At 35.5% G+C, this 7,878-nt stretch overlaps 1 long non-coding RNA gene across 1 annotated transcript; it reads left to right on the top strand.

Moving 5' to 3' along the window:
• Nucleotides 1-2,429: 2,429 nt before the first annotated feature.
• Nucleotides 2,430-4,998, top strand: LOC107677321 (uncharacterized). Its single transcript, XR_001632822.1, has 3 exons — nucleotides 2,430-2,695; nucleotides 4,151-4,209; nucleotides 4,705-4,998. It is a non-coding gene; the product is annotated as an uncharacterized LOC107677321 (long non-coding RNA).
• The last annotated feature ends 2,880 nt before the right edge of the window (nucleotides 4,999-7,878 follow it).

The following is a 7,878-nucleotide window of genomic DNA, read 5'->3' as shown; positions in this document are numbered from 1 at the left end:
TGGATAACGGATAATGTCCTGGAAAATTACTACCTTTTTCATTTTTCTAGATATTTTTCTTACCGTGCACTAACTGATCAACAAACTCAAGTACAAGCTACTAACAAGGTGTATCATAAATGAACAATTATTCAATTATTATTATTATTATTATTATTAAATTAAACAATTGCTAATAGCAGCCAACTTAATTCATGTGAATTGTGTACTGCTAGGCACCTTTGGTTTCCTCTTTTTGTGTAATTTAGATGAAAATGTGTGCCTTTTTTATCGTTTGAGTCACTTATCAAAAGTTGCTAAATGTTGCCAAATACATTTTAAAAATAGCTAAATTTGTTGCTAGGTGCTTTTGGAAGAAAACGTTGCTAGGGTAGTCTGAGAAGTTGCTAAATCTAGCAACAAAATTGCTAAATTGTCAACACTGGGCCTCACTCTAAAACTAGCTGTCCTCATTAGCAAATACTGCATAGCAATGAGTTGAACTTTATTTAACAAAGTTTTAAACATACTAATACTCATGTATATGATAAATGAAAATAAGCTGCTGTATGCATCAAAGTTAGCTGGGTGCACAATTTTTTGGTACATTTTATTTTACATAAAGTGGTCTTCTCATCTTAGTTGAGTTTATCCTTTGGTCTATCTGATATGAACCACTGATTTACAAACACAGGGACATACCTGAAACTTCTCTTGATGATATATGAAGCTAATTATTACTACAGTCTAACCATAAATCAAACCTTACCACTTAAAGATAAAAAAACTTAAATTAAAAAAACTATATTAAATTAAATGAAATAAACACAAACTTTTGAATAGTAAAAACTAGCTTTAGTTAATATATTAAACTATTATGTGTGTATATGTACACACACACACACACACACACACACACACACAACCAGACATAATAGTTTATTATATTAAATAAAACCATTTTATTATTGTATTTAATATATCAAATGCAAGAATAAATTTTGTTTTAATAAGTTATTATTTAGTACAATAAATTATTACATGCATATAATAAATAGCTATGAATATCTGTCCTTTTAAAAAAAATCTAACTAAATAAATAAAAATGTGTTTGGGTGTTTATTTATTTTTGTATATGATTTTATACACACATTTTATATTACATTGTATATTACATTAAGTATCTGTCATATACACACATAATGTTTATTATATAAATAACATATATACATATATAAAATAATATATTTTTAAAATATCATAAATTATTATTTAGTACAATAAATTATTTACATTTATTATACAAAATAACAGTCATATTTGTCCTCAAACTATCTGCTTTAAACACACACAAACAATATATTAAATTAAAATATAAGCAAATAGCTTTATAAAGAATTTGCATCTAATTCCTTCTGTCTTTTTTGATCTACATATGCATTCTAGGAGGGAAAAGTGCGCTATATATTTTAGGGTTAAAGGGGAGTTTTATATGACCCTTCCTGACTTTGAGATCATTTTACCCATAATTCTCCTGGATGCGATTGCTGTTACATATAGCCTATGTTGTAGAGTTATTTTTGGGAACTTGGTACAGTGTTTGAACATCATGACCTGATGTATGTAGAAAGACTTACTATGCAGTCAATCCAATAGGAGCATTGTCTTATGTTAACGATAATGTCCAGATGTATAAATGGACACTTATTCATTTTAAACTGGTTTCATAATGTTAATTTCCCAGTAGAGTTGGACTAGATTAATTTTACAGGGCCGTGAGGGGTCAGCAGGGTAGAGTGGCCTATGGGAAAATAAAAAGATGTCACCACATAATTCATAATTCTGAAAGTTTTTCCACTCACATCCCGCCTTCTCCTAATCGTTATTTGCTACGCTAGCTACGTTAATATGAACGACTCCTAAACTGTCCAATAGTTGACCGCCTTTGTAGCCTACTAGCCAATCCTGGCTCAAGAGGCGGGGCGTGTGTGATATACAGGTGGGGAGAAACAACCGCTGTCCACAGCCGATTAAAACAGAAAAACCGGGTGGAATAGCATTTAGACGATGCTGTCTAGTTTCGCTGTCTGTATTTATACATCTAATATTTTAGCTGTTTAAGATTCTCGCTATTTTTTAATAAAGTGCTCAGAGCGCTATTGAAGACACGCGTTGACCGTTTTGTCACGTGGTACGTGTTACTTTTATCAGCGCTGGATTAGCTGGACTAATCGCATTCTTTTGCGATTAATTGTTTGGTTAATGCAATTCAGTCCTTTTTTTTATAAATGCATTAAGCGTATTTGTAAATATAACTAAAAAATCAACCATTAGTATGAATAGATTCAAACGATTATAGTTTTACATTTATAAATTCCTCCAATATATCAATAATCGAGTTTATATTTGAATGCAGCTCAATGGGAGTTCCGCTTTTTGGGCCTCAGGGAGACTCCTGGAGGACTTTAATAAGAACCAGTTATTAGCCAGCAGCATTTGCAGTCTAATGTCTTCAGCCTCGTTTCTGTGAACCATGTGACGTGTGTTTACATCTTCTCAGCTGTTCCTCGAGAAAAACAGCGCTGGATCTTCAACGCCACGAAAATCTATATCTCACACAACAACAACAACAGTGCGCTCAAAAACACCAAGTCTAATGTGCATCCAGTGTGTTTAGCTCGTGCAAAGCCCGAGACTGATTCATGGCTTTACAAAGGTCAGTGAACATTGTTATTCCGCAGAGATGATGCCGACATTTTTGTTTTGTTGCTTTGCGTTGATCTGAGCAAGCTGAGGAAGATGTCCATGTGGCAGACATTTAAATGCAAACCCACTAACCTGGTTTAACGCACGCGAAAAAGGCCAAAATGGCTGTTTTGAAGCATGTACAAATGTGTTATTGTCTATTAAGTGGTTTGCTGTGCCAGGGCAAACACAATGCCACCGATTTACTGGTTTGCCCAGTCCTGCAGCGTTTAAATGTCATCTAACAGCAATAGAAACCGAACAACTAGAGGGGGTTTTTCGCGTCTCTCTCATCTTATTTTAATCAGATCTCAGTTATCTCAATTCAGAGGTGTTTAAACCAGATGCTGCAAGTTTACTAATACTTATAAGAAAAATAATAACAATAGCAGTGTAACTGTCTCTGAAGCTTTTTTTTTTGTTTTTTTTAATAACTTCCTTTTTTGATCGTTTATTACGCAACACGCACAATAACAAAGACCAGATGCAAGACACACCTGGAAGTATTTGTTCATAAATATTTTAAATGTCAAGTGTTATTGCATAACCCTGTTAATTAGATCTGTGGAGTTGTCGAATAAATAAAGGCATGCAAGTCCTGCTTGAGAGATTATGGCGGATCTAAACACGTGAAACGCTTACATTTTCTCTCTCTATTTTATTTTTATTTGACTACATGTTATTGTCTCGGATATAATGTATAGATGTAATAAGCACCGCACGCGTCGCTTAACTCGGTTTTGTTTTAACGCAGTGCGGATATGTGTAGTGCTTTAGAAGTCCTTTAACTCGACTGCGTCGTGAACTGTAGATCTGAATGCAAACAAACAAACGACCGAAAGCGTCGCAAATACGGGTTTTCTATTCAATATCCACAAAAACGCTATTATATAGCGTTTTGGCTTCATATTTGTTGAGCGATTAGTGCTGTTGTGATGCTATGGCAAGCTGTTTTAACATTTATTCCCTACAGCTGACTATTTTTATGTTACTAGTATCTATTTTGTAAATACTAGTACGCAATCTAACTGTGACTAGTAATATATCTTTTCAGTTTCACAATAACTGCTCATTAGTAGTATTTATTCATGTAGACTGCTAGCATGCTTGCTTATTTTTTTGCTGCTACTAGTTATCAACAATAATTCCTGTTTATTTGCCATTGAGCTCTATTTACAGAACAGAATGGCTACTTTATAGTACAATTAAAAATCTTACCAATCCGAACACACACTTGTTGGCTCTCAGTCACCAGGAATATTGGATAAAGTCGTGCTGAACTTCTGTCTCCTCCACAATATTGGTCTTGATATCCAAACCGTCAACAGAAACGAATTGTTCTAAAATTTCTTCCATTCTACTATGTAAAAAATAATTTAACACGGTTTATTGAATAATCTCATTTGCGTCTTTTCTCTGTGCTTAGTCTGGGTTCGTCTGACCAGCACAAATCTTACCAAACTGCTTCACAACCTCCCATGAAATGTAAGCATTTTTTTCTTATCTGTAACTTGTGAAGACACAATCAGAAGATTAAACCGCAAGAGCATGGAAAATGAGTAATATTATAAACATGAATATCAATGAAAATGAAATGATGAATATAAAATATGGAAGAAAATAAAAACAACAAATGTATGTTTGCTGTCTTGAAGCTGTACACACACAGGTTGCCCTTTATAATGCAAATCTTTCACACTAGAGTCTGGACTAGTGTCTATTCATTTGCTACTAGGAAAACTGGAATAAATATTAATAACTATTTGAATAGTTATAACAATATAGTTTTAAATAAGTATAGATAACAAACCTATATACTACTTAAGTTGTAAGGAATAAATATTAATATATTTTGCCACATGTAATGTAACTTGGCTTTAATGCACATAAAGTTATGTCAGTTATTATAGTTATTATTCTTATTCTTTGAATCTCACAATCATGTAAAGGTCATATTTCACCACAAAATGTGCCCTGCAGGTCGGGTCCTGCTTTATTGGTGTGTTGGGTTTCTCTCTGTGATGACACTGTTCTTCTTATTGAGGCCTGGAATGAATCCGCTGAGAGTTTGTGGCTTCCGCTTTCACTGGGTCAGACAAACGGTGCAGGAGTCAACATGAGGCCATCAGCTTCCATTTAAAATATAGACTATTTACACACATTATTACAGACTATTGCTTCGATAATATTTGAACTGAACTGAGCTGGACGATGACATCACTGAATCAATGATGAACTGACTTTAACTGTTAACTATTATTGTCCCCTTGCATTGTCGACACACTATTTTCCTGTTTAATACTGTAAAGCTGCGTTGACACAATCTGTATTGTATAAAGCGCTATATAAATAAAGATGACTTGACTTGACTTTACACCACGTGTGCTCATGAAACAGCCTGAGGACAGCTGTATATTATAATGGGTAGCTGACATGAAGTTTCAGTTTTTTCATAAATAATGAAGACTATGTAAATTAGACAAAGTAGGCCTGCTTTAATTTAGGTTTTATCTTCACTTGAAAAGCACAGAGGAATTGTAAACTGATTAGTTCTGGCAGAGCATCAGCATTCTGTGATAATGTTGCAATTATGCAACCAGCAAGTTTAAACGTTAATGATGGATCAGCTCAGCTTTATAACAAACTGTTCCAGTTCATTGTTCCACTTCCAGTATTAACTCCATAACAATCCAGCAGTTACTTAGCTACAAAACCAGTTAGCGATGACATGAAAACCAGCATCCTATTTTTATACCCAGTATTAATGGCTTTATTGGTTTGTAGTGTCTGTTTGTTCTAAACAAAGAGCGCTCATGAGTTATGTGCTGTTCTCTTTTGTAAGTTGTATACTGATGTACAGAGGGTCTCTGTAGGGTTGCAATCAGGTCTTGTACAAAACAGAGTAGAAGGTTTGACCCAGATCCCTCCCTGCAGTATTTTTAGTGCAGGAGACTGAAAGGGCAGCGTTACAGGAAAAGGCTGAAAAGCAAGACAAATGCAGAAAAGAAAAGAAGAACAAGGAAATAATAGGGATGTAGACATAAGTATAGACATTTAAAACCCTGTTTTGTGGCTTTTGATCCATGTCTGTTAGTGTTTAGGTCATCAAAATATGGACAAAATTAATTTTATTAAAAAATGTGCATTTACAGTGTACAGACTTTCTGGAGCAGAAATACTGATGACATCATGTTGCACTCATGGGCGCGTCCACATTTTTTGTCCAATCAAATGCTCTCTAGAACAGGGGTGTCAAACGCAATTCCTGGAGGGCCGGAGCCCTGCAGAGTTTTGTTCCAACACATACCATGTGGTTTTCAAATAATTTAAATAATTAAATTTTTTATACAAGTACCTTATATGCTCACCAAGGATGCATTTATTTGATCAAAAATACAGTAAAAACAGTAATATTGTGAAATATTATTTAAACATGTAAAATAATGATCCTCTATTTGATTATATTGGGCTGCTTAATATTTTTTATGGAAAACACGATCATTCGGTTTTATAGGATTCTTTGATGAATAGAAAGTGCAAAAGAACAGCATTTATTTGAAACAGAAATCTTTTGCAACATTATAAATGTCCTTACTGTCACTTTTGATTAATTTAAAGGGGTCATATGATGCGATTTCAATTTTTCCTTTCTCTTTGGAGTGTTACAAGCTCTTGGTGCATAAAGAAGGCCAATCACAACGCACTGGATAGCTGGCCAATCAGAGCACACCTCGCTTTTTCAGAATGATGAGCTATGTAAAAATCGAAGCGTTTCAGAAAGGCGGGGCATAGAGATAATGTGTTTTTTGAACCTTAAACTGCATAAACACATTTCATTACACCAAATACACAAAATAATGTTATTTTTAGCAGCATCATATGACCCCTTTAATGCATCCTTGCTGAATAGCAGTTAGATTAAATAGTAATAATATTTCTCTTTTTTTACTGTTTTACTGTATTTTTGATCAAATGAATGCAGCCATTGTGAGAATAAAAGACATTAAAAAGAATTAAAACATTAAACCAATTAAGAAAAATTAATTATTCTGAATTTTTTCATAGGAGGTGTATATAAAACTTTGAAAAATGGTCTTGTTTGCATTTGCATGTGAAAGTCTGGGTTTTTGTGCAAATCTGCAATTTGACATCTGCAAATGTCACTTTGGGGGCTCTGTAAGAATGAGAACAACTCCTAATCCTAGCTGTTTTTTAGATGGATGGTTCTTTGCAAAGCCATCCCTAATTGGAGTGGAGAAAGGAGACATTTGTCACATTTCGATGTACAGTAATTAGGCTTTTCTTGAACTCACTGTACAAAAAGCTCGGCTGTCTCTAAGTCACGGATGATTCTGACCAATCAGAATGTTCAATGCGGATGCAACGTCACCACGGGAGGCGGAGCTGAATCACAGGATAGAGAGAGACACAGCGAATGTGAGAAGATGGAGAGTTTGGCAGCTGTATTCTAGTTCATTCAGAGTTACTTTAAAGACACATCCATGTATACCCACAAAGTTTTCAATAAATCAGAAATCAACCAACTCCATTGAGTGCTTCTCTTCAATTAAGAAACCATCTCACTCAGTCCTGACAGACTGCCTACTGTGTTTCACACCCCCATAATACAACCAACGAACCTTCATTTCAAGTGGTCCTTCGAGCCGGATCCGTGAATCACTGTAGAGAGATGACATCCCGTTCTGAGTCAGATCCTCCTGTTGTCCGACCTAGAAGACAAATAAGGCCGCCTGCACATCTAGCAGACTATCAAGTTAATGGATCAGGCTTTGTGAAGAGAGTGCCATCAGCTAAACATCTGAATTGCACCCTGTCGCCATAAGCAGCGATATTCGTGGTATGTTTCACCAGGTGAGGCTGCTTGCTCCGATTCCTGTGGCGAGACTTGATACCTGAGCGACCCCCCGAGGTGTACCAGTGGCAGGTGCTTCCCTTTGGCACTACGTGCAGTCCCTGCTGTGCCACGTATGCCCTGCAGAGACACGTCACGGATCACAGTCAGCCAGGAGACCAATTCAGAGAGGTAATTGAGAGATCATTTTACGTCGACAATTGCCTGCACAGTCTTCACTCCCCCCAAGAGGCTAGAGACCTAGTTGATCAACTTCGAGCACTTCTAGCCACCGGAGGCTA

The sequence above is a fragment of the Sinocyclocheilus anshuiensis genome, unplaced genomic scaffold, assembly GCF_001515605.1.
Source record: "Sinocyclocheilus anshuiensis isolate Anshui unplaced genomic scaffold, SAMN03320099.WGS_v1.1 scaffold392, whole genome shotgun sequence".
NCBI lineage: Eukaryota > Metazoa > Chordata > Actinopteri > Cypriniformes > Cyprinidae > Sinocyclocheilus > Sinocyclocheilus anshuiensis.
This window is presented reverse-complemented; position numbering and strand designations above follow the sequence as displayed.